Source organism: Kogia breviceps, chromosome 10 (genome assembly GCF_026419965.1).
Source record: "Kogia breviceps isolate mKogBre1 chromosome 10, mKogBre1 haplotype 1, whole genome shotgun sequence".
Classification (NCBI taxonomy): domain Eukaryota; kingdom Metazoa; phylum Chordata; class Mammalia; order Artiodactyla; family Physeteridae; genus Kogia; species Kogia breviceps.
This window is the reverse complement of record NC_081319.1, coordinates 94,789,245-94,812,420: the sequence shown is the minus strand read 5'-3', so window position 1 is coordinate 94,812,420 and position 23,176 is coordinate 94,789,245. Positions and strand designations below refer to the sequence as shown.

General features: G+C 43.5%; 1 protein-coding gene across 3 annotated transcripts in view; it reads right to left on the bottom strand.

The window, feature by feature from the left end:
* Positions 1 to 23,176, bottom strand: part of ATXN1 (ataxin 1) — a 402,319-nt gene that overhangs the window by 378,080 nt on the left and 1,063 nt on the right. Inside the window, exon 1 of one of the 3 annotated variants that reach the window (XM_067006731.1) lies at positions 15,728 to 15,745. The exons of the other annotated variants lie outside the window; for them this stretch is intronic. The gene's annotated coding sequence lies outside the window, so the exon portion shown is untranslated. Of the gene's footprint in view, positions 1 to 15,727; positions 15,746 to 23,176 lie in introns of those variants that run through there. 3 annotated transcript variants of the gene reach the window in all.

The following is a 23,176-nucleotide window of genomic DNA, read 5'->3' as shown; positions in this document are numbered from 1 at the left end:
TTGAAGGTAGAAAAGGGCTAAAACGTAAAGGACATTTATTCCTAGAGAAGTTTTCTTTTGATCAATTTCCCTAAAATTGTAGTCTTTGATGTACCTGGAAAACCTCAGATTCTACTGAACCATAGGCCACAGAGAGCCAAAATGTTTCAGGAGTAATAGTTTGCAAATGAGTCCAAGATCAATGCCAGAATGATCTGGGAATTGAAAAAACTAAACAACAAGTACCTAATTTCTTCTTGAGAAGCGTAGAAATGGAGAATAACAGAATACCCTTTGCAGGGGTATTCTGAAGTTCAGCTTCTTAACCACTATCACTGGCTACTAGCTTTTGGCTGGGTTGGCTGACATGGTAAGACCCTTAGAAGGACACAGACAGAGTTGTGGGCAATTATGAAAGTTCAATAATTGGAAGCAATTCAGGGAGCCATCATGTGGAGGAAAAAAAAGTGATCTGTTCCAGAAAGTCCAAAATAAAGTTGACTCCTATTATACATATTCATATTCTTCCTTCTCTACTATGCAAATCAGTGAAGTATATGCATGGGTATGTGTGTTGGCAAGAGACTAGAATATTTTTTAAAAAACAGAATTAGAAAAAAAGCACATCTACGACTGAATTATTGATAGTTGCAAACGGTTTCATAACACCAATGTAGTGTCATTACTATGGGCCACAGGCCATGGCTTAGAAATGGTTTTTATTTCATTTAGAAATGTTCCTATTTGCTATAACAACAGCCACGGTGCTGGGATGGGATTTGACCTGTGTCTTTGTCCATAAAACAATCCTATAAAATATGTAAACATGAATTCAATTTTCTTTAAGTCAAGAAAAACAAAACTATGGTTGTCAGAACAAGAACGGCTTTCTGTGGGATATTCTAGTTAAATGAAAGCTATTCAACCTGAATCAATTGCTGTATCCGTTCTCCAATACACAGCAGATTTATATTTCACAAGGTTTTTGACACAGAACAAAATGTTACTGAAATACCTCTTCCATTCCTTTTGTCCTATATAACATTCCAGGGGCTGAACTCCCAACATGGGGCATATATTTGTCAGCTTCTGTTTGCACTGGTTCTATTCTAGTTTGTCTTTGTTGCAAACTTTCCGGGTTGACCCTTTCCTGGCAAAACATTAATACAGACTTTTGGTTGTGTTGCAACTTGCAATAAAAATTTAAAAAAAAAAACCTTACATTTTTATTCTGCACCATCTTTAAGCACCTGTAACTATTAAAAATAGGCCCTGCTGTTTACACCAACGATAGAACTTTTTTAATATACATCTGCTTATATAAACACTAGAAATCCAGGGAGAAAATTATGGCGATCCAACAATCCACACATTCCTACACAAAACCAATCACTTGAGGATTTAAAAGCTAGATCTGTGGCGAGACACAAGCTAGAACTAGCAGGAACAAGTCTGTACAAGATGAATTTATCCTCCACTGCCTCTCTGCCCCAGGGCATCCCAGGACTGGGCTGTGGGCTATGCCAAGACGGAAAGAATGGGTTGGTGCCTGTTTTCTAGCATATCTGTGTAAAAGACTCAACAAGAACTCAGAGCAAGCTGCTGCTCTGAAAGGGACAAAAGGTGTGTAGCTACAACATGGCCCTGGCCACTGAATGCCTAAGCCTAAGGCAGCTCAAACTCGGTCAGAAACGGATTTCAGACCATGGAGAGCTAAAACACTGGATCTCAGGGATGATGTCCAAGAGGTGGTCTCTGAAGCTGGGTGTCATCCTTTAGGGTGGCCCAGAATTAAATGGTGACGCATTATGCCTCCTGGCGAGTTCATATATACTTTGAACGGCACAGACACCAAGTCCCGTGGACTTCCACCGCAGATCTTGGGGCAAGGAGAGATGTCCACCAGCACTCTCTGTGACCTGTTAGAGAGAAACATTCTTAGCTACTCCGTCACCAAGCAAAACTCCCCAGCCAGGCTATAGCGCCTTGACTCCTAGGAAGAAGCTGTAAAGAGATTGCGGGGAGGAGGCCTGCAAGAGAGATGGCCTTTGTCTGGTTTGCAGAATCACTGAGGAGGATTCCACATATAAAATCTAGCTTCTGTAAGCTTCAAAGAGAATCAGGTTCCAAGTATTTCTGAAACCAACAGCACGGTCGTCAGCGCCAATTACTTCTGCAAAGACAGAAAAGGCTTCATAACAGTTATTATACGTGCTTCTGGCATCAAGAGATGGATGGTGATTTTTACTAAAAGATTAACTGCTAGATGTCCTAGGACAGCAGATACTCATCATGAAAGCAACTCAGAGTCTCACACTGGCTCTCTCCAGACCAGGAGGCATACATCTGATTCACAGGGGGCTGCGTGAGCCTCCTCTACCCTCTTTTGTAGCATCCAGCAGAAAGACAGGAGGTACCTACCAATATGGAAGTGACCTGACTGCAATGCCTTCCCACCCACGTAGGAAAGAACTTCCCAGAGAAGATGGCATCAGTTTTCAAGATTCCATGGATGAGATCAATATAATTTCCTGATGTTTTTAACCTTGCTGACACTGATGCATTAAAGGAAATATAGCTCAAGAAGCTTAACTTTAAAGGTGTAGTGGCTGCAGAAGAAAAAACACTCTCTACCTATCCATCAGGTTCAAGCTTAGGCACTACAAAAACTAACATCAAAATTTATAAGAGGTAAGAGAGGATGGTGTACATCCAAGGGACTGTACTCTTGTCTTTCTCCATCTTTCCAGCTCCATCTCAAAACTGCTCTATTAGGCCCCTTCGATGATGCAAAGTTATGTCTTTTCAGTCTACAGATTCAGAGACACACTGCATAAGGCCTGGGGGATCTTGGCTTCACAAGGTGATGGAGAAAGCCCTGAACTTCATGCAAGCCGGAAGGCCCAGGTGACAGCACAAGCCGTGTGTGTTTTAGCCCTGAAACCTAGCAAATCTGTCAACCTCTTAGGTCTTGTTTCCTCCTCTAGAAAAGGAAGAGGATAATCTCTGCTCTAGAGATCATTAGGACTGCCCAGGGCAACCAGTCATACAAGGCACTCTTGACTCCTGTGATATGCTATTATCAGCTGAGATGGACCCATGACACACTAGCCACTGCACACGATCCAGATGACTGTGGTCCTTAGGGCTATGTTTACTAAATCAGAGGCTCAGACTGCAAAACACCACCAAGAGAAAAGGGTAGTTGTGACTAGTCCTATAAGAGAAACAGGAAAACATAGGACTTCCATCCCAGTGAAGTCTTTGAAGACCCTGCACATTTAAAATGGAAAAGTTTTAAAAAATGTTTTTAAGGAAATCGTTTCCTGAGACTTCAGGGTAAAGAGTAAAAAGTGTAGCATTTAGAGAAAGAAACTCTGAGATAAGTCAGGTCACTGAATGTTCTCTGCACAGCAGAATAGCAAACAGCTAGTGTTTGTTCATTTTCATAGATTAATAACCCTCTCTCCAGGGCTTAAAGATGATATGAACTGTGACTTCCAGAGTTTTGTTTGGAGAAGTCTCAATACTCCTGGGTAAGACCCATGTTTCAAGGACACATGCAAAAATATTTCTTCATTTCCCATTGCTTCTTACTCACATTGGCCTATTCTAATCTCTAGGAGGACCAAAATGGATCTAAAGCTTGCTGGGAGGGAAAAAAAAAAAGAAAGAAAGTAGCCTTCCCCCTGTTTTTGCATCTGTTTACACAGATTGTTAAAACAGTCCTGTTCATTTGGATGACTCTGAGATGGAAAACAATATATAACCTGTTCCTTCTGAAGAGTAGAGAGAGGTACAAAGGGTTACAGAGGCTTCAGCAGAACAGGAAAGCCAAAGTAAAACACCAAAATGTGGGCTTAGGTGCTATCACTGGATTTCTTTCAAATGCAACAGAAAACAAGGTTTTATGGAAGAAGATTTCTAAATAAAAACTAGATAATCTTTTCTCCTGTCAACAAATACTAGAGAACTTGCCGTATGGGCCTACGACCACTTACAAAAGGAACAAAACTGCTAATCGTATGAAAAGTGGCAGATCAGGAACCAGAGGCAGTAGCCAAAGGGAAACATTCTTTTCCCAGCTCCTTATAAAAAGATCGTCTCCCTAAAAAAGCCACAACTTGGGGTCATACTTCTCTCAGGGGTCTGGATTACAGCACGGAGCCTTGAAAAGGCGAAGAACAATCAAAACGAAATTCATCCAGAGTCCTTTCTGCCCCCACTTGGAACTTGCCAGAACAGAGCAAGGTAGAAGGGGCTTTGGGGCACTGCAGTGGACAGTGGGCCCAGGCCTCGGTTCTAACGTCAGACCCTTTTCCATACCTGTCAGAACCTCCATCAGAAGCATGCAGACCCTCACGTCAGTGATCACCAATGGACACCCTCTCCCCGGAAAAGATATTTTCCCCCACCACCAACAGGGCAACGTCTAGACGAACTCACGTGCAAGAGAGAGGAGTTTGTCCCCGCCAACTCAAAGGGGCAGGGACACCGCGGTCAGACCCCACCAGCTCCATTCCTCCTGGGCGGGGTCACGCAGAGGAGGGTTTCAGGGCTCCCTGGTCCATGACGTGCTTTACCTCCAACTTGACCACCCTTGCTTAAGGCTCCAGAACTACTCTCTTCCAGATAAAACGATCTCCTTGGGAGAATTATCCCACCAAGAACTTTCACCTGAATCGGAGAGCACAGTCACGAGAGCACGTAAGGGAGACCGATCAAAGCAGAGAACAGGTGTTAAGGAGGAGAACCTCAAATCCATACTCATTCGTCCCACAGGTTAGCAGTGTTTCTAAGAATCCTCTCACATCATCGAAATCCAACAGGAATTGTTTCATTGCAAAGAAAGACAGTTTTAGTCATTCAAAAACACAGTAATTTTTTTTCCCTGTGTTGAAGTTCAATGATAATAGTGTTTGGTGTGGTTATAAGTGTAGTACTATAAAATTTAAATATCACTGAGCAAATCCAGCAATCTCTTCCGTATAGCTTTTGTTCCAGAAAATTCATCACTAGGCTTTTCCTTCTCCTGAGCAGAGCCCTCTTACAAATTTTGGTCACCTTTATCACCTGTTCTTTGATGCGCAAAGGTATTCAACAGGTGCCATAGCTTCTTCCACCACCGTGGTCCACTAGGCCCCAGGGCTGGCTCCAGACCACAAGCCTGTAAGTCATGGTCTGTATAAAGAGATGGAATTGCCTCCAATTTGCATCATACAAACCCACGTTGTAGGGGAAAATGCTTACATTTATTGCAGCCCTACTGGATGCCAAATGCCAAGAATGGTTGTGGGGGGGAAACAGTCCTTGCTGTCCCTGCTGTCACTGAGCTGGGGAAAGAGGTGCAAAATGTTACAACCCCCCCCCCAGAAAAACAGCAGGGGGCTCTGGGAATCCCCGACAGACAGCACATGACTAGTCCCCCCGCTGCCTGAGGAAAGGACTGTAAACCAAGATTCTAAGGATGCGGCAAAGTTAGACACACAGATAGAGGTGGGTAGTTGGATGTCAAGGAAGGGGAACAGCACGACTAAAAGCTAGAACATAACAAGAGAGGACAGGGCACTTTGAAGGAGGAAATGCTAAATGACTGAAGCAAAGAAGGGGCAACAGGGGACTTCCCTGGTGGCACAGTGGTTGAGAGTCCGCCTGCCGATGCAGGGGACGCGGGTTCGTGCCCCGGTCCGGGAAGATCCCACATGCCGCGGAGCGGCTGGGCCCGTGAGCCGTGGCCGCTGAGCCTGCGCGTCCGGAGCCTGTGCTCCGCAACGGGAGAGGCCACAACAGTGAGAGGCCCGCGTACCACAAAAAAAAAAAAAAAAAAAAAAAAAAAAGAAGGGGCAACAGATGAGTGACAGTGCCAGGGAGATAAGCAAGGCACCCCAAAGCTGCTCGGCCAGGTTAAGGATTCAGAACTTCAATGAAAAACCAGGGAGGTGAAACAGAGATGCAGACAGATGCCTAAGAGTAAGAAATGTTCATTTTGGCCTCGGAGAGGAAAACGGGTTGGACCAGAACAAGTGCACATTGAGAAAGGCCATTGAGGAGGGACAGCACATCCTAAACCACTGCAACCCAGCGGGGCCACTGGTCCCAGTTCAGGCCTGGAGACCAGACTCCCCCAGAGCTCCACACCCGGGAAACTGCTCCTGTCCTCCTGCCCGCAGAGCTCTCTCCAGGGAAGAGCTACAACAGCAAGGGAAGCTGGGCAGCAGTGGGCCCCTCAGTCTAACCTGGATGAAAATCAAACCCGCGAAGCTCACTCCTCAGCAGGTGGCCTGTCGGACTAAGTGAGCAGGAGGTGTGAAGAGCCCAACCCAGGATCCTCGAAGAAGGGTTCAACCTCACCAAGCCTGGAACTCCTGACTATCTGTCCAGGCGCACGTGAGGGAGGCTGCCAGGCCTCCAGCACGGCCCCCACGGCAGGGCTCCCCGAGAGAAACGGGGGTCAGCAACACAGGGCGGAGAGCCCCAAAGGTGGGCAGAGGAGACGAGACATCTAGGAGACTGGCCCAGGATGGATCAAGGTCAAGCTGTTCCCTGGCGTTCAACAGGGGAGCGGTGAGCGGTTGGTAATGAGAACTGTTCCAGCCAAGCCGAGCCGCTGGCCGGCCAGGTGCAGAATGTGAGCTGCAGTCATCTCCCTTCTTCCTTCCAGGCTGGCCCTGGGTATGATCACAGAAGAAAAGAGACATCATAGGAAATCTTGGACTTTCATACAACAAAAAGTCAGAGAATCCGAATGAAAAAACAATCAGACCGGGGAAGGAGCTGCAGTACATATGGCTTTAAGAAAGATCAATTTCGAGAGCACACTAAGAGTTCATAGGCACAGATGAGAAATTATCAAGACTCCCGTTTGCTAATTGTATAAAAGAAAAGCAGTAAGTAAACACAGATGGAAATGTTCTGCGACTGAGAGGGATCAAAGGAATGCAAATTTTAAAACCAAGAAGCCTATTAAATTAGCCAAAAAAGAGTAAGTCCCACAATTAATCAGGCTGAAACAAGACACAGTCATATATCATCAGTAACAATGTAAATGTTATCTTTCAGAAAGCAGTTCAGAGCAAGGCCCCTCCATCTAGCAATAAGCCTTCTGAGGTGATTCTATCCTAAGAAACTACTTAAGTGTACAAAGGTAATCACTGCAGTTTTATAATAGTAAACAATTAGAACCAACTTGAATGTCCACAAATAATACAAAACCTAAATTAAGAGAAAACAACTTGAGGGTATATTATATAATCCTTGCAAAGGATAACTGTACCGTCTAGGTTTCAAATCAGAATGTTTGTGCTAAATAGAAAAAGCAAAAGTGAAAAAAGATATATGGTAAATTGTCAAGAACTAAAAGACAACACCTAATAGTGACTTATGGACTGGGATGGTGGAATCAAAGGGAACTTTTGCTTTCATTGGTTTTCTCTTATTGTAGTAAAGTATAGACAACAGATGTTTAAAATGTAATATTTCTATCCATTGCACAGCAACTAACACCCTCTTCTGTGGAGCAGGTCGACCTTCAGTAGAACATCACACCCAGAACAGGGAAGGCGGTCCAGGCCCTCCCAAGTTTCAATGGTCCATCAGGAATTCAAAACTGCCCACAAAGGGCTGTGAAGGGCTCCTCCTACCCTGAGTACCCCCAAAGATACAACTCTTTCCTTAGTTCTTGTTGTTGTTTTTTTCCAGCCCTTAAATTCTATACTACCCCCTCCTTTCTTTTCTTTAAATTATGTACTGAGATCCGACCACAGGCAATATACAGTGAATGCTCATTTGACCCTTCCAGCATAGACCTTGTCATCATCCCCATTTTACAGATGAGAAAACTGAGGATCACAGATTTAAGAAATGTGGCCTCGGACACACAACTAAGGACCCAGAACCAGAATTCAACGCTTAACCTCCCTGTCTTCAAAGCCCTCACTTTTAACACCCCTATTGCCTCTTCCCTTCCTCTCTGTCTAATGAAACAAACAAAACAACAAAAGGAAACACTTGTAAATGTCACCCCTTCTATTTGCATTGGCTGCCAAAAAATACTATTCAATGAGTCAAGAGACATCAGTATGAACTGTTTACAAATGAACCAACAGGACAAAATAATGCTATGCACACCAACTGGGAAAGTTGATGTGGAAGAAAAAACGAATTACCTCGAGCCTCACATCTGCACCTGCAGGTAAAACCAAACGACATCCAAAGGATTTCTATTTGTAAATTAAAAGCAGAATGGGACCCTCGATGCTACTGCAAAGAGCAGAGCTTCTGCACTCTCCTTTCAAAAAATTATTCCATAATTAGCAGAAAGATTCCTTCCAGTGATCACACAGCCACTCCAGAAATGGATGTTGTTTGGGGCACGGAAGTAAGAAGAGGAAAAAGGAGCCGAGGAAGTGGTAAGGTACGAAACTAATAGAGATGGGGTGATAAATGATTTTAGGCACCCCTTACGACTTACTTTATAAATAATGACACAATAATAGCTGAAAATGTAAATTCTAATTAAATACAAAACCGAACAAAGTCAAACAACAGCAAATGATGTCTGACAGAGCAAAGGTCTCTGGGGGAGGGTGAGGGGAACCGAGAGGAAGAATTACAATAAAATCTATTCATGGAACTGTGCCGTGTTCGAGATAGAAGAGGCCCGAGCGATCATTTCTTCCGCCCGCTTTCTTTCCTGTAAATGGGGAAACTGAGGCCCAGCGAGGTAGAGTGGGCGGTCCATCTCACCTTGCAGCAGGGCAGCTAAAAGAAACTCGGTCTCCCCAAAACCCACCCAACAGCTTTCTACCACACCCCACTCACGCTGTGGTGTCCTGGAAAGCTACTCCACTTGAAATCTTATTTTGAAAAAAAGGATTAAACATTCTATGAATATTAAATTCCCTTTTTAATAATTTTCAAATGCACAGGGGCACACTGAAAAAAAGAAGCCTGGTTTTTATTTCTTTTGGAAAACTGCACACCGCTCAGCGTTTAACCTCGTATTGAGTGAAATATTAACAGGCCATATAATGGTTTCAGTGTTCCTTCAGTAAAGCTAAACAGAATTCGAAAAACATATCCCCCAGGCCTACAGTGGAGTTTCTGGAGCACACATTAAACTCAACGCTCCGCTCAACAAGCCCGTCACTGTTAAGTAACTCATCAGAAAATAAAGAGGGAATTACCGAAGGGGAATTGCCAAGCAATTAGTTCTCTGAAGCAGATGACATACAACTGCTGTAAGGGAGGAGCTTCCCCGTTAGTCATATGTCAAAGTCAGAGCCTCCTAATCTGTAAATAAAATGCATCACATATGATTACAGCTCAGATGAAGGCTGGGGCTGCCATCCGCATGTGCACAGAGGGTAAATCCCAAATCCTCCTGTTCTGTGTGTCTATAAAGCAAGACTTGCCTCTGAAGACATTTTTGTAAAAAACATCCTTGGCAATTTTCTTTCTTTTATGGAAGCATAATTGACCTACAACACTTTGTTAGATCCAAGGGCACAACAGAGTGATTTGATGGTTCTACACGTTACAAAATGATCATCACTTACATTCTTCAACTGTAAGAAAGACAAACTCTTAGTTTTCCCTGGGCAGCCTAAGAGAAAAGTGATCTTTCTTCTCTATCCTTTTGACATGAGTTGGTCAAGACTCATCACTGGTCCAGTGATGAGTGAGAAAATGAGCCTGGGAGGGGCAGGGACCAGAGGTGAAGGGACAGGAGGGACAGAGGTGGTGGAGGGAGGGAGGGGAGGGGATACAAGCTCTGAGCTTCCCGATGGCCTCCCTAACTTGTGTGACCTCCTTTCACCCCATGTTTTGTTCTTTGAGTTGGATTGGGTGCCGCCCACCATCTATCAAACTGCAGAGAAATAGTTCCTATTGGCCAAACCTTGCAAACTGAGCAATGACCCAGTGAAAGGCTTTCAAGAGTCAAAAGTTCACCACCTCGCTTTCAAGAGTCAAAAGTTCAACACTGGACACCAAACATTTGGAGCCCAACTTAAGCCAATCCCCTGAAACACAGATAAGCATATGCCATGGTCATCATTTTCTTCAATTAATAATTATTGAAAGTGCGTAGGAATCTCAGGGAGGAGGACAAAGAGTGAAAAAAAGGGAAACAACACAGCAAAGACAGCCTGTACGTGACCCTGAACAGACAGGCAAGCCTGGAAAAGGAGGGCTCATCGTACATGAACCTTCTCTGATCCTGACCTCTGAGAGCTGGCCGCACCTCTGCTGTGGGTCTTTAAATACTACTCCTGGGCACACCTTGCCTTACAGAAAGGGCTGAGGGCTTGCGAGACAGTGCATGGCAGCAGTTAAGAATACAGGCTGGGGGAATTCCCTGATGGCGCAGTGGTTAAGAATCCCCCTGCCAATGCAGGGGACACGGGTTCGAGCCCTGGTCCAGGAAGATCCCACATGCCACGGAGCAACTAAGCCCACGTGCCACAACTACTGAAGCCGGTGCACCTACAGACCGTGCTCCGCAACAAGAGAAGCCACCACAATGAGAAGCCCACGCACCGCAACGAAGAGCAGCCTCCACTCGCCGCAACTAGAGAAAGCACACGTGCAGCAATGAAGAGCCAACGTAGCCAAAAATAAATAAATAAAATAAATAAATTTTTTTAAAAGGGTGGGGGCTTCCCTGGTGGCGCAGTGGTTAAGAATCCACCTGCCAATGCAGGGGACACGGGTTCGAGCCCTGGTCCGGGAAGATTCCATATGCCACAGAGCAACTAAGCCCGTGCGCCACAACTACTGAAGCCCGCGTGCCACAACGACTGAAGCCTGCACGCCTAGAGCCCGTGCTCCACAACAAGAGAAGCCCATGCACCACAACGAAGAGTAGCCCCCACTCGCCACAACTAGAGAAAGGCCTGCGCACAGCAACGAAGACCCAATGCAGCCAAAAATAAAAAATAAATTTAAAAAAAAAAAAAAAAAAAAAAGAATACAGGCTGGGGTCCCAGCATGACTCTACCACTTAACAGCTGAGCAGTCTTGGGCAAGTGACTTAAGCTCTCTGTGCTTCAGTTTCCTCACCTGTGAAATGCAGATGATAGCAGTGCCTACCCCAAAGGATTGCAGTGAGGACTGAAAGAGTTAATACACAGAAAGCGTGGACTACTGATCATCTCCATATCTCCTTTAGGGTCTTGCTGGCCTAAGGTCTCTCACATAGTAGATGCTCACTGAATCTTTGCAGATAGCATGGTGTGCCCCCTGGAGTTGAGTTGTTTTCTCCATTCCCATCACTCCTGTCCTAACCTTCTTGTCTTTTATGAAAGGTAGGTAAGTCACAGCCTCATTCTGGGCCATTTAGGGGGCTACAGACAGCCCATCGAAATAACTCAGGTTAAAAAAATATCTTAAATAATCCTCAAATATTCCTTCATTATATTAAGACTGACTCCCCAATAATAGCAATAGAACCAGATAATGTCCAGCTTGCTTTCTCCTTCACTTTGAGCTATGTAGCCTTTCTCCCCAGAGCCAAGGCTCACTAACTCGACATTTTCTATAAAGCATAAATGAGAGGCCAAATTGTTCAGAAAACTGTGACTAGTAGCTGGAAATATATATACACATATGTATATATATACACACACATACACACACAAACACACACACACACACTCAAATAACATTTAATAAGAGTCCACACTAAAGTTATGAACAACACCCATATGAATGTGATTCATCAAAGCACAATAAACGAATTGCCACAAATGAACAACTGCTCCAGAGTCAAGTAGGTGACATAATGTGATTTATGCATATCACATGAGATAAATAAATCCACGGTGGAAAAGATCAAAGGCAAAGCTGGAATCGTTGTTAACGTGTACAGGGCTTCACTGAAAATCTTCTTAATAAAACTGTTTAGGGGAAAATAGAGGGATCATTTGTTTAAATGAAAAGAGATACTGCATGCGCTGAATTTCAAAAGCAGCATTCATTATCATACGCACACGTTAGATCTGGCTAAAATTAGCTCAAGTTTCTATTTTTTTTAAGGTCTTAAAGAATAAAGGCTTCAATAAGATTTCATTGAGCTAAAGCTCAGCCCTGAGTTTCCAAGGTGCCCGAGGGTCTCGGGAAGACGCCCCCCCCCCATTACCCACCCTGTGCACCATTCCAATTTTTCCATCCCTCTCCCTTCACACCAGGTCTTAAACAGGAAACATACGAAAGCTGTGCCACACCAATGCTCCATTTCTGCTGCCTCCACGGCCTCTTACTTCCCTCTACATATTCCACTCTGGCTGACGTCATCACTGAACTATACTCATCCTGTCTGCCTGTCAAACTTCCTGCCAGGCGCAAGAACCCAAAGCCCAATCTCAAAGACCACTTTCATGCCAATGGCTCCTCCAAATTTATCTCCAGACCGGACCTCCCAGTAATCTTATTCCCACACTCTACCGTCTGCTGGACTCCAGCAACTCAGATGTCCACCAGCACCTGGGCTTCCGCCACAACGGCCTCATCAATTACATACCATGTGCTTGCTTGTTATGGCCCTGGCACTGAAACGGTCATCTTCACACTCTCCATCTCTTCCCACAGAAATGCTAACCAGTCTTCAGAGTTCAACTCAGTTTGTCCCTCCTCCTCCAAGTCTTTCCCCATCATCCTACTCAGCATCCTTCTGAATTCCTTCTGTGTTAGAACCTGCCCCAATAAGTACAACCCACCCCATTCTGCTTTGTATTAGTTATTTCAGAGCATTTCTTCTTCCCCCTACTTGACCACGAAGAATATAACCTCCTCCCAGGAGCTCTTACTCACTCTGTGCAGTAGTAAAAAAAAAAAAAAAAAAAAAAAAAAAAAAACACAGTGAATAAATGAATGAATCATTTTTTTACATAGACAGTGCCTGTGAATGAGGTAGATCATGAAATGCTATAGCTGTATTGTATTGATAAAATAGCTAGAACCAGAAATGACTGTAATCTAGGTTTTATTTTTATTTTTTTAATGAAAAAACCTTAATGAGTATAACAGAGTACAACGTGAATGATACTGTTTCCTTGCTTACATTTAGCCATCAACTGTGAGGGCTGTAATGAGGCCATTATTTATGCAAAACGTTTAGCTAATGCTTATAAGCTTCCTTTAAATGCAATCCTAGGAAATGTCAGCTGCTTAAAACTCAAGGTGACTCTGTACTGCTTTGTCAGTAATATGAGTATTCCTATGACACTTAATATATTGTACTATGTACTATAAAAACCTGGATCTCTTCTCAATAAGCTACACATACTGACCAAGAGATAGGACTGTTTGCTGCCCGTTTTTTTCACAATAAATTCTTGAGACATTCCTGTTTTAACATATGATTCTCTTCAAACACCACAGGTTGAAAAAAACTGCATGCGTGTTAACCACATATGCAATTAAGCCACTTCCCCCAAAACTTCAAGGTGAGGATTTTCTGCCTAAAATGGATAACACCCCTAAGAGAGAAATCAGCAATAAGACATCGCACCCCTTTCAACAGAGCTGACACTTGTAGAACTTATGACACTTAACTCTGCACAGAATTCTAGAGTTGTTCTATCTCCTTTGGAAGACGCTTTCCCTGACCCACAGCCCATTAAATGTTAAGTACCCAGTTCCATATTTCACAAGGATAGAACGTGTATGATAACTTCCTCTCTCCCCTGCCTCGCCTCCCAGTAGGACTTTACTGACCCCCCCCCCTTTCTGAGGCACAGTACTTCCAGCATTCAGGTATTTGTGTGTTTTTACTCAGACCACAAGCAACGTCACTTACGCCTGCAACTCAGCAGTTCATCCTACGGTATAAAAACAATACATAGGCAACCTGCATCAGGAATCAAGGTAGACTAACACAAAGTTCAGAAAAATACATAAAAGTCCCGTCGGCTTTGCAGGGCTGCAAATGTCTACAGTGTTGGTCCAAAGACCAAGGTACAGGGATATTTACTTATTCTGAGTCATGTATGGTTGGGAAGCAACCATCACCAAACAAGAACATTACAATCACCCTGTCAAGACAAGTCACAGGTTCACAGTGACAACACAGGTTCATGGATCATAAACTATATACCAGGTACTATTCTGCTCAGTGTACAAATATTACGTCATTCCATCCTCACAGCAGCCCTAGAGAAACGTCTAATATTATCTCCATCTTACACAGAAGAAACTGAGGCATAGGAAGATTACAGGACTGCCCAAGTTCACAGTGGCAGCTCTAGATTTTCACTTCAGACAGGCTGGTTCAAGAGCCCGGCGCTCTTATCTCACATACCATGGAATTTCTATGGAAGTTACAAGCTGGATCTTAGGGCTTCCCTGGTGGCAGAGCGGTTAAGAATCTGCCTGCCAATGCAGGGGACACGGGTTCGAGCCCTGGTCTGGGAGGATCCCACATGCCGCGGAGCAACTAAGCCCGTGAGCCACAACTACTGAGCCTGCGTGTCTGGAGCCTGTGCTCTACAACGGGAGAGGCCGTGACAGTGAGAGGCCCACGCACCGCGATGAAGAGTGGCCCCCGCTCGCCGCAACTGGAGAAAGCCCTCGCACAGCAACAAAGACCCAACACAGCCAAAAATAAATTAATTTATTTTTTTAAAAACTGGATCTTAGAAGCCCGGGGTTGGCGGTGGTGTGTGTGTGTGGGGGGGGTGTTCTTTATTTAAAGAAATCCACTGAATCAGTTTCAAAATGAACATTTTGATAAAGCAAGTATTCACCTCTTAAACATTAGCTGAAAATCCAGAGTTTTGTATGTGAGGTTTGGTAAAAGTGGACTGCGCATCTCACCAAGTAAGGAAATCCAACGTGACTCAGGAAGAGCTGCCCAGAGAGCACCCGATCAAGCCTTTGCCAAAGCTGTGGAACATCAGTACGACTCCCAGAGACCATTAAGGTTCATTTTGATTCAGGAGCTCTAGGGTGGAGCCCCTATTCTATTTTTTTTACCTCTCCCGGTGATTCTGGTGTCCAGCCAGGCTCGGGAAACCTCTGAACTAGTCTATTTCCACAGCTTGGAGCAGGACTACTCCCAAGGCAAACAGAAAGACGGGATCTATTTCACAGTCTCCTCCGGCTGCGAATACCAGTGCTCCGGAGCCTTCCCTGCCCCAGCTTCTAACAAACTTCCATGGTCTCCTGATTTCATGTAGGCACTCTCCTCTTGTCTTCCCTTCAACAGAGAACCATGAGTCATCAACCCTGCATCCACCCTGGGTCTGCATGACTCTCCAGATGAGAAAAATTTACTGTACATGAAGAAATCAGGAAGTTGTAAAATCCAAACAGACACAGAGACATTCGAGACCCAACAAATACGGGTTGCTACCAAACAAACGAGCCCGTCTCCCTACACAAGGGTCATACTACCACAAGAACCTGAAACATGACTTAAGATAACCGTTTGGTAGCAAAGCATTCTCACCAGCTTGAAGTCCAGGTGGCAATTAAAATGATCAGGCTCAAGCCCCCCACACACAGTAATCGACCATCCACAAAGTCAGAGGTAGACTACTTCATAAACCAAATAAATCAAAAAAGAGAAATACTTTAATCCGAGCTTTAAAAAAACCTCTCGGCGATTTCTCAATTTCCCACACAATACAGTTTGCAAAGACAATTATCTTAAACGGTCTACAAAGTGCTAAAGTACGGCTAGTAGGCGATTTTCCCAGGTCAGACTTTATCCTCAGATGGAAACTAGAGAGCATCGCAAAACTCTCACCTGATGGGTGACGCACTTTCCTGCAGTGGCTGCGGAGGACGAGCCTGCTGTCCAAAGATGACAGACAAATCTGCAGCTTGAATGGACCACCCTGGTGATTTGCTGCACGATCCTCCTACAATGGTCCAGGGGGTGCAGAAGAGGAAATCCAAAATGAGAAACAGAACGGATGGCTTTAAAAAATAATTCCACCTGAAAGTGCCCATGCACTGAAATCTAAACTTTAAGAACATCAAACTTTGCATTGCTTTATAAGAATTACACAGCTACCAGCCAGCTCAAAAGGCAGGTCTGGTTTTATTCAACAGGGCTCAGAGGGAGGCCAACACACAGAAAGGTCATCCCTTCAATCAAATTAAGAGCTTGGTCTCCCCATTTGAAACAGCTACTGTCATTCTTTTCTCTAATGATTCTAGCCAATTTCCTCAGAAACACATGCTGGTAATCACAGGACTATCAGGTGAAAATGGGCATGGACTGAATAGTAATTGAGCCAGAGTCTAACTTTCATGAGGCGTATCTGACTATCAACATGCAACTTTGAGGCACAATCATGAAACAGAGCACAGTTATTAGCATACCAGTCTAATGGGATAGAAGAAAGAATCGAATGCAGAAAAGAAAAAATTTTAAGTATGCATATACTCACTAGGCTTTTTTTTCCACTAAACTTTAAATGAGTTAATTACTGAAGGTAGGTCTACGTGATTTTCACTCTGCCACAATATCTTGAGCATGTTTAAGTGAAAATTACCCACTGTATGATGAATGAGTGAATGTGTGAATGGATGGATGGAAGAGAGAATGAATGAATCTTCCATATACCTTTCCATCAGGGAGCTTGGTGCTTGTAGTAGGTTTTGTGAGGTAAAGACCTATGCATAGAAATGGAAGAAGTTGAGGACTCGATCTGCTAACACAGTTTCCAGCACTACCTATTTAAATCATGCTTTTAAATACCGTAGTTCCCAACTGTCCACATTAAATAAAATCAGTAGCACAGTTATTATAAACTACTCCCCAAACTAGTCACTGCTGGACTGATTTTTTTGAGCCTTTGATTACTGGAGCTGATCTGCATATTTGTTTAGGCTGGTTTTAAATTTAGTTTGGGTTTCCTAAGCCCACGCCAGGTAACAGTAGGAAGGAGAAGGCCCAGGATTATATTGGGTGTCAGAAAAAAAAACTATTCTGGAGCTATGAATATGATCTCCAATGTGAATAATCTGTAAACAGGTAAGTGAGCCAATTATCCTTGGGTACATGGCAACACATCTCATGATTATTTTCATCCATACACACTCACTATTTTTAAGAGCACAGCCCAGCTGGAAAGAAAAATAATTTCGATTGCTTTCCAACACTTTGCAAAGTAATGAGTAACAGCCAAAGTATTCTTACTTCTAGCTAATCCATTCACCAAGTATTTATTTAAGCATCTATTGCATGCCTGGGACTGATAGGCAGAAGAAGGAAGTTTTCTAGGCCTTGGTTTCCCCACATGTAATCAGTAAGTGTAGACAGAGAAAGAAGGAAGCTGTTCTAGACTATAACGTCTCTGAAGTCCCTGGAAGACACTGTCCTTCACTAAGAAGCTTGTTGAGTTACAAATATAAATAGTGGCCAAGTTAAATAGAAGCTCATAATATCCTATTTATTCTTACACAGGACTTGTTGTAAGGGCCGGGAGGGGGTAGTAATCTTGATTTTATCTAGTAACATCTCAAATGAAGCATCAAAATACTTGATCATCATTTTCAAACAAGGTACAGGCACCGGGGATTTGCAAAGTGCTTGCTTTATGAGCTAACAGTTCAGAGTGTTGCCTTGTGTATCGATGTATGTGCACACCATCCTATTTACCTATCACCTGGCAGATAAGGTTTTATAGAGTCCAAATTACAGTCTCCTCCTATTCTGCTGAAGTGCAGAGAACAGTCAAACATGATGCAAATGCTGTAAAATATTAATTTACTCTCACGTTGGTATGCCTACTTACTTCAAAAGCATTTGTGTTGCTACACCAGTCAGACTAACTCAGAGTTAACGTAACTTGCTGTGTTCCACTAGAGTGAAGAAACACAAGGATAAAGCAAGATAGAGTGGCCTCTGTATTGCAAAAACATACAAACAACATACCAGAAAATAGCCTATAGACTGTTTCATGTATCTGCTAAAAATGGAACGCTTAATATTTAAAAAGCACAGCAGGGCAACATAATACAATACTATTAATAGTGGAAGATAAAAAGATGGCCTAAGTAATACTGATGTGACAGTCAGTAAAGAGGTGATAATATATAAAAAATATGGATACAGGATATAATATACATACTTTGGGGAGAGTAGGCCAAAGCTAAGGGTGCAATAAAAGAAAATTTGCCATACGCGGTGACAGAAAAAATACATTTTCTTTGAATGTTAGAAGCATAAATGTTTACAGGTTAGCAGCTATGACAACGATCACTAAAAACTTCTGCTAAATACCTCATTCAAAACGTGTCGGTTAAAGAGCACCTAAATAGGAAAAAAGGAGCTCCTCTTAGCCTGAATCCAAACACCATCATCAGGGGAACCTCTGCCCCCGGAAAGCCTCAAACTGTGATTACACTACAATGAATTTTCTGAAAAGTATTTTTCAGGTTTAGGATACAATTTTTGCTTACTTTATTGCTATTACCATTGCATTGTCATTACTCCACAAATAGGATGCATTAAAAGCTATAAAAAAATCAATGAGAGGCTTCCCTGGTGGCGCAGTGGTTGAGAATCTGCCTGCCAATGCAGGGGACACGGGTTCGAGCCCTGGTCTGGGAGGATCCCACATGCCGTGGGGCAACTAGGCCCGTGAGCCACAACTACTGAGCCTGCGCGTCTGGAGCCTGTGCTCCGCAACAAGCGAGGCCGCGACACCGAGTGGCCCCCGCTTGCCACAACTAGAGAAAGCCCTCGCACAGAAACGAAGACCCAACACAGCAAAAATTAATTAATTAATTAATAAACTCCTACCCCCAACATTAAAAAAAAAAAAAAAAAAAACAGGCTGCCTTTCAGTCTTTCTTTAAAAAAAATCAATGAATCAGTTCTGCTCGCATCAAATGTCAAAGAGAATATAATGTTTGTTGCTTTTTTGTCTTTAATAGTTCTAAAATGTGTTTTAGTACATTTGAGATGGTAATAGATAGTACACATACTTATAGTATATTGGACTGAAAACTTCAGATCTATACGGATTATAAAATATATTACTACACCGATAAAGACAAAGATACATAAATTATGAAACAGGAAAGAGATTTCTGAAAACTATTTCCACCAATAAAGATTACTTACTTAAACCTTTTTATTAGTCCTGTAATTTTAAGTATTTACATATTTTTAAAACCTTGATCCAATTACAACTCTTTTAGGCCAACATCTGAAAATATTCTCCAACACTAGCATGGAGTATACTCATTATTATACCACCTCTTAAATTCTGAATGCATATTTTATTAAACTGAATTGAATGAAACTAAAATTTGAACAGCATAATTGAGGACTACAAAATTATTTTAAAAGGGGCAGTCCTGTGTGGAACGCCCTAGAACAGAAATTATTATCTCTATTGGGATTTCTATGATTTCTTATTTTCAATGCTTTTCACAAAATAAGGAGAGCCTGCTTCTGATAAGCTTGGAAGTATGAGCAGAACTAAATCTGTTGTTTGAAGCAGTTAAGCTGCACATATCAAAAGATATAAAGCAATGGAAATCAAATCATCTGTCTCCCCTATAAAAATAATATTCTGCCTTGCTGTACTATGTCATCTTACGCAAGTATTTAAGCTTTTCATAGTCTAAACTATGTGTTACTTGCAGACAACTATAAATGAAAGAATTAACATTCACTCCTACCTTCACCAAATTTCAGGCTTTTAGTAAAAACATGCTTATTGACTAACTTCTTATAGGAAACAAAATGAGCCAGTGTTACCATGCGTTAGTCAATCAAAAACTGTCATTCAAGGTAAGTGCGAACAGAAAATCCACTTGACATTTCAGAATGAAAAAAAAAATAAAGGCACATTTATACAAAAGGAATGTGAATCAAACTCTGTAATGACAACAAAACCAGGAGTCACAGAAACATGCTTATTGATATTTTAATAATCTCTTAAGGCTGGCCTTTCCGGGGACTCCCAGACAACTGAGTTAGGTCTGTTGAAACGTAAGGCCAGTTACAGACATTTCATGTATAATTTGATGGCTAAAGAGCTGTCCTTGAATGCTTCTCCAAGAGTATAGGACAATTCAGAGGCCGAGAAGCCTAATTATAATATTTCTAATGAAGTATCACTTCTGTTTACCAAACCCTCTTCAAACGAAATCCAGAAGGGAAAATATTGACTTTCACAGTTTCCAATCAAGCACATTTTTCATACTTATGTTAGGATGAATTTATTTGTACACTGAAAAACACATGTTCACGTTTGGCTGCAAGTGAAGAGATTTTCTGTACATTGTAAAAGGTAATCCAGGACCTCCAAGGTGTTGTGTAAAACTTAAACTTCTGCGCTTTATTTTATATCCTTGCCTCCCCCATCTATTTACCTCCTAGAAATAATGGCCCGTTTTAAACACAGCAATGCTTGATCTGAGCCGGTCACAATCACGTTACCAACTGCATAAACTCACAAAATGGTAGAAATTCATAAACACCCTGTGAGGAGCACTGAGTATAGCCCTCTCAATCTTAGCCCCAGAGGAAAAAAAAAGGATTTACCTATTTAGCTAGGGGGCCATAAAACTGTAAACTGACTGGCAGGGTCACAGTGACATCAAGACGTCATTACTCTCAATTATTTTTTCTTTCAAATATCAGACTTATTAAAATACCCTCCCTTATTCGGATTGCCTGAGCAACACAGAGCTTCAGCAACCAAAGCTACTTTTCTTTCCCTTTCTTTTTTTCCCCAACAGTATTATTTTTCTTTGCTCAGCCGGCTTAATAAGGTGGTCCCCTAATGCAAAGAGCAGAATGCTGTTCTCGAAATTATTAAATGCCCATGAAATTATATTCCCAAATAGAGTACAAGTTATTGTGCAAAAGCACCATACATTATCAGTCTACCAGCTATGGGCCTGCATCATCTCTTACCTGAGACAAAAACCTTTTAACCTACTACCACAAAGGTAAGGATCGTGGCCAAGAAATCCAAGTTAAGAATGAATACATTCAGAATGCCTACTGTCAGTAGCATTTTTTTGCTATTATGACGGCCGTCCAATTTTCAAACCTGACAATGGGGATATCCTTCTGGAATAAATTACTTCCGCTGAATAAATCCTTTAGAAAACCAGTTGCCACTACTGGCAACTTGAGCTCTAAAGGATGACTTCTCTGTACTTGAAAGGGTTAAGTGCCTGCAAGGCCAAAGGCACCAGACAGCCTGCAAAAGAAATACTGCTTTAGTCAGCTCTGAAAGGTTTCTAACAAGTACCAAATACTTGTTGATCTGTTCACAATAAACACCAGCAGGATTGTCAGGCTCCTCTCACTGTCTGGGGAGATGCATTTACATACTGCACCCGGTAAGCACAGCTTGCTGGTCTCCTTTATAAAAGCTGAGTAACTAGAAGCATCATTCAGTGTCTCCCGTCCAAAAATGACAGAAAGAAGATGCAGCTGAAATAGTAAAGTCTCTCATCTGGCTGGGGCAGCACAAATACTGTGCATGAAACACTTGGGAGTAGTCCAGGCACAAGACAAACCCACCTGAATGGACGGAGGAACACTGTCTGTTGCCATGGCAGCCTGATCTAATTACATGAGTGATCAGAGCTGGAGTAAGTACACCGAAAACCTACACCCGCTGACAGGTATCTACGAGATGAGAAAGGCAGGCAGGCAGAAGGTTCAGGGGAGTCCTTCAACCTCTGCTTTATGTAGAAGGTGGCACTCAAGCCCAGTTATCTGTGGAGCTGCTAAAATATTGACTGATGCAGGCACAGAGGGCAATCAGAGGAGATTAAATGCCAAAGCATTAGCCGTTATGGTGCAGTCCCTTTGCAAGAGTTCATTTGCAGGATTTTCTCATCCTTCTCTCTGGTGGTTTCTTCAGGCAAACACTGCATTCCAAAAAAAGCTGAAGTGTCAAACTACCTTCACCCACCAAATAAACCACACGGTGGGCTTAAGTCAGGGGCTTCTAGGAAATGCAGGGCTCCTCAGAAACCCAAATGAAATAGCTTAACTAACACTGTCGAAAAAGTAACTAGCTGTGCCTAAAAATAACCATCAAGGAACTACCCACTGCTGTGAGCGATATGTAACGATGATGTTTAAATATTAAGAACAGCCTGCATTATAAGACACAAATGTCAATGAGATGTGACTACAAGATTGGCAAAGAACTTATTTGCATACACACATTCCCGTGCATGCACCAGGATGTGCACGGAGTATGCCACTCTTAAGACATTAATTTTTATTCTGCGGGTTTAATAGGGTCTTCTAATTTTGCTAATTGTATCCTGTGGATCTCACAGGATCTCTCTTCTCTCAACCAAGAATCTCTTCGGGGACAGAACCAGTTTGTAGGAGTCCCTACTGCACAGCATACGGTAAACAAAATAAAAATAGCTTGCCGTTCTCGTTAGCCACATCGCGCATTATATAACCAGCTTCCGACTGGCTTTTTTTTTCCCCCTTACTACTCTTCAGCAATTTCCCAATCTCCCGAAGTATTTATATTACCCTCTTATCTGTAGGATTATATACTAAGAAAGCAAAACAAAACAGAGCAGCCACGGGATTGAACCAAACCCCACAGTCCTTGAAAACTGATTTTTTTGTTTGTTTTCTGGCAGGATCTCCACCCCCACCCTACTTCCACCCCCCGCTAAGGTTCTTGCTCAATCTGCCTCGAAAACCTGAATTGTTTCATCGCTTCTAGTCAGCCCCCTACGTGGTCTGAAATAAAATGAAAGCACCAGCCGCGGAGTTCAGGAAGGCGGCCTGAGGGCGGGGGTGGGGGGGGCGCCGAGAAGGGGTCGGGGCGGTGCGGAGTCAGCCAAGTGGTCACTGAGGGGGCCCCCTCCCCACCGCGACGGCCCCGGCCGCCCCCTCCCCCGCGCGCGCGCTCACACACTCACAATCGCACGCACTCACTCACACTCACGCCGCGCTCCGCCACTGCCTCACCTCTTGCTCAGCCCGGCCGGCCCCCTGCCCCGCCCCGCCCCCTGCGGGACCGGCCTGCGCGCAGCGCTGGAACCACGTAGGAGGTGGCGGCTGCGGTCGCAGGAGTGGCGGAGCCTCCGGCCCGGCCCGGCCCAGAGTGAGCGAGCAGCGGGGCTCCAGGGCGCATCCCAGTCCCCGCAGCGCCGCCGCCGCCACCTCCTCCTTCCCCTCCTCCCGGCTTCATTCACCCTCCCAGCAGCCGCACAGCCGTTCACTCCGGCGCGG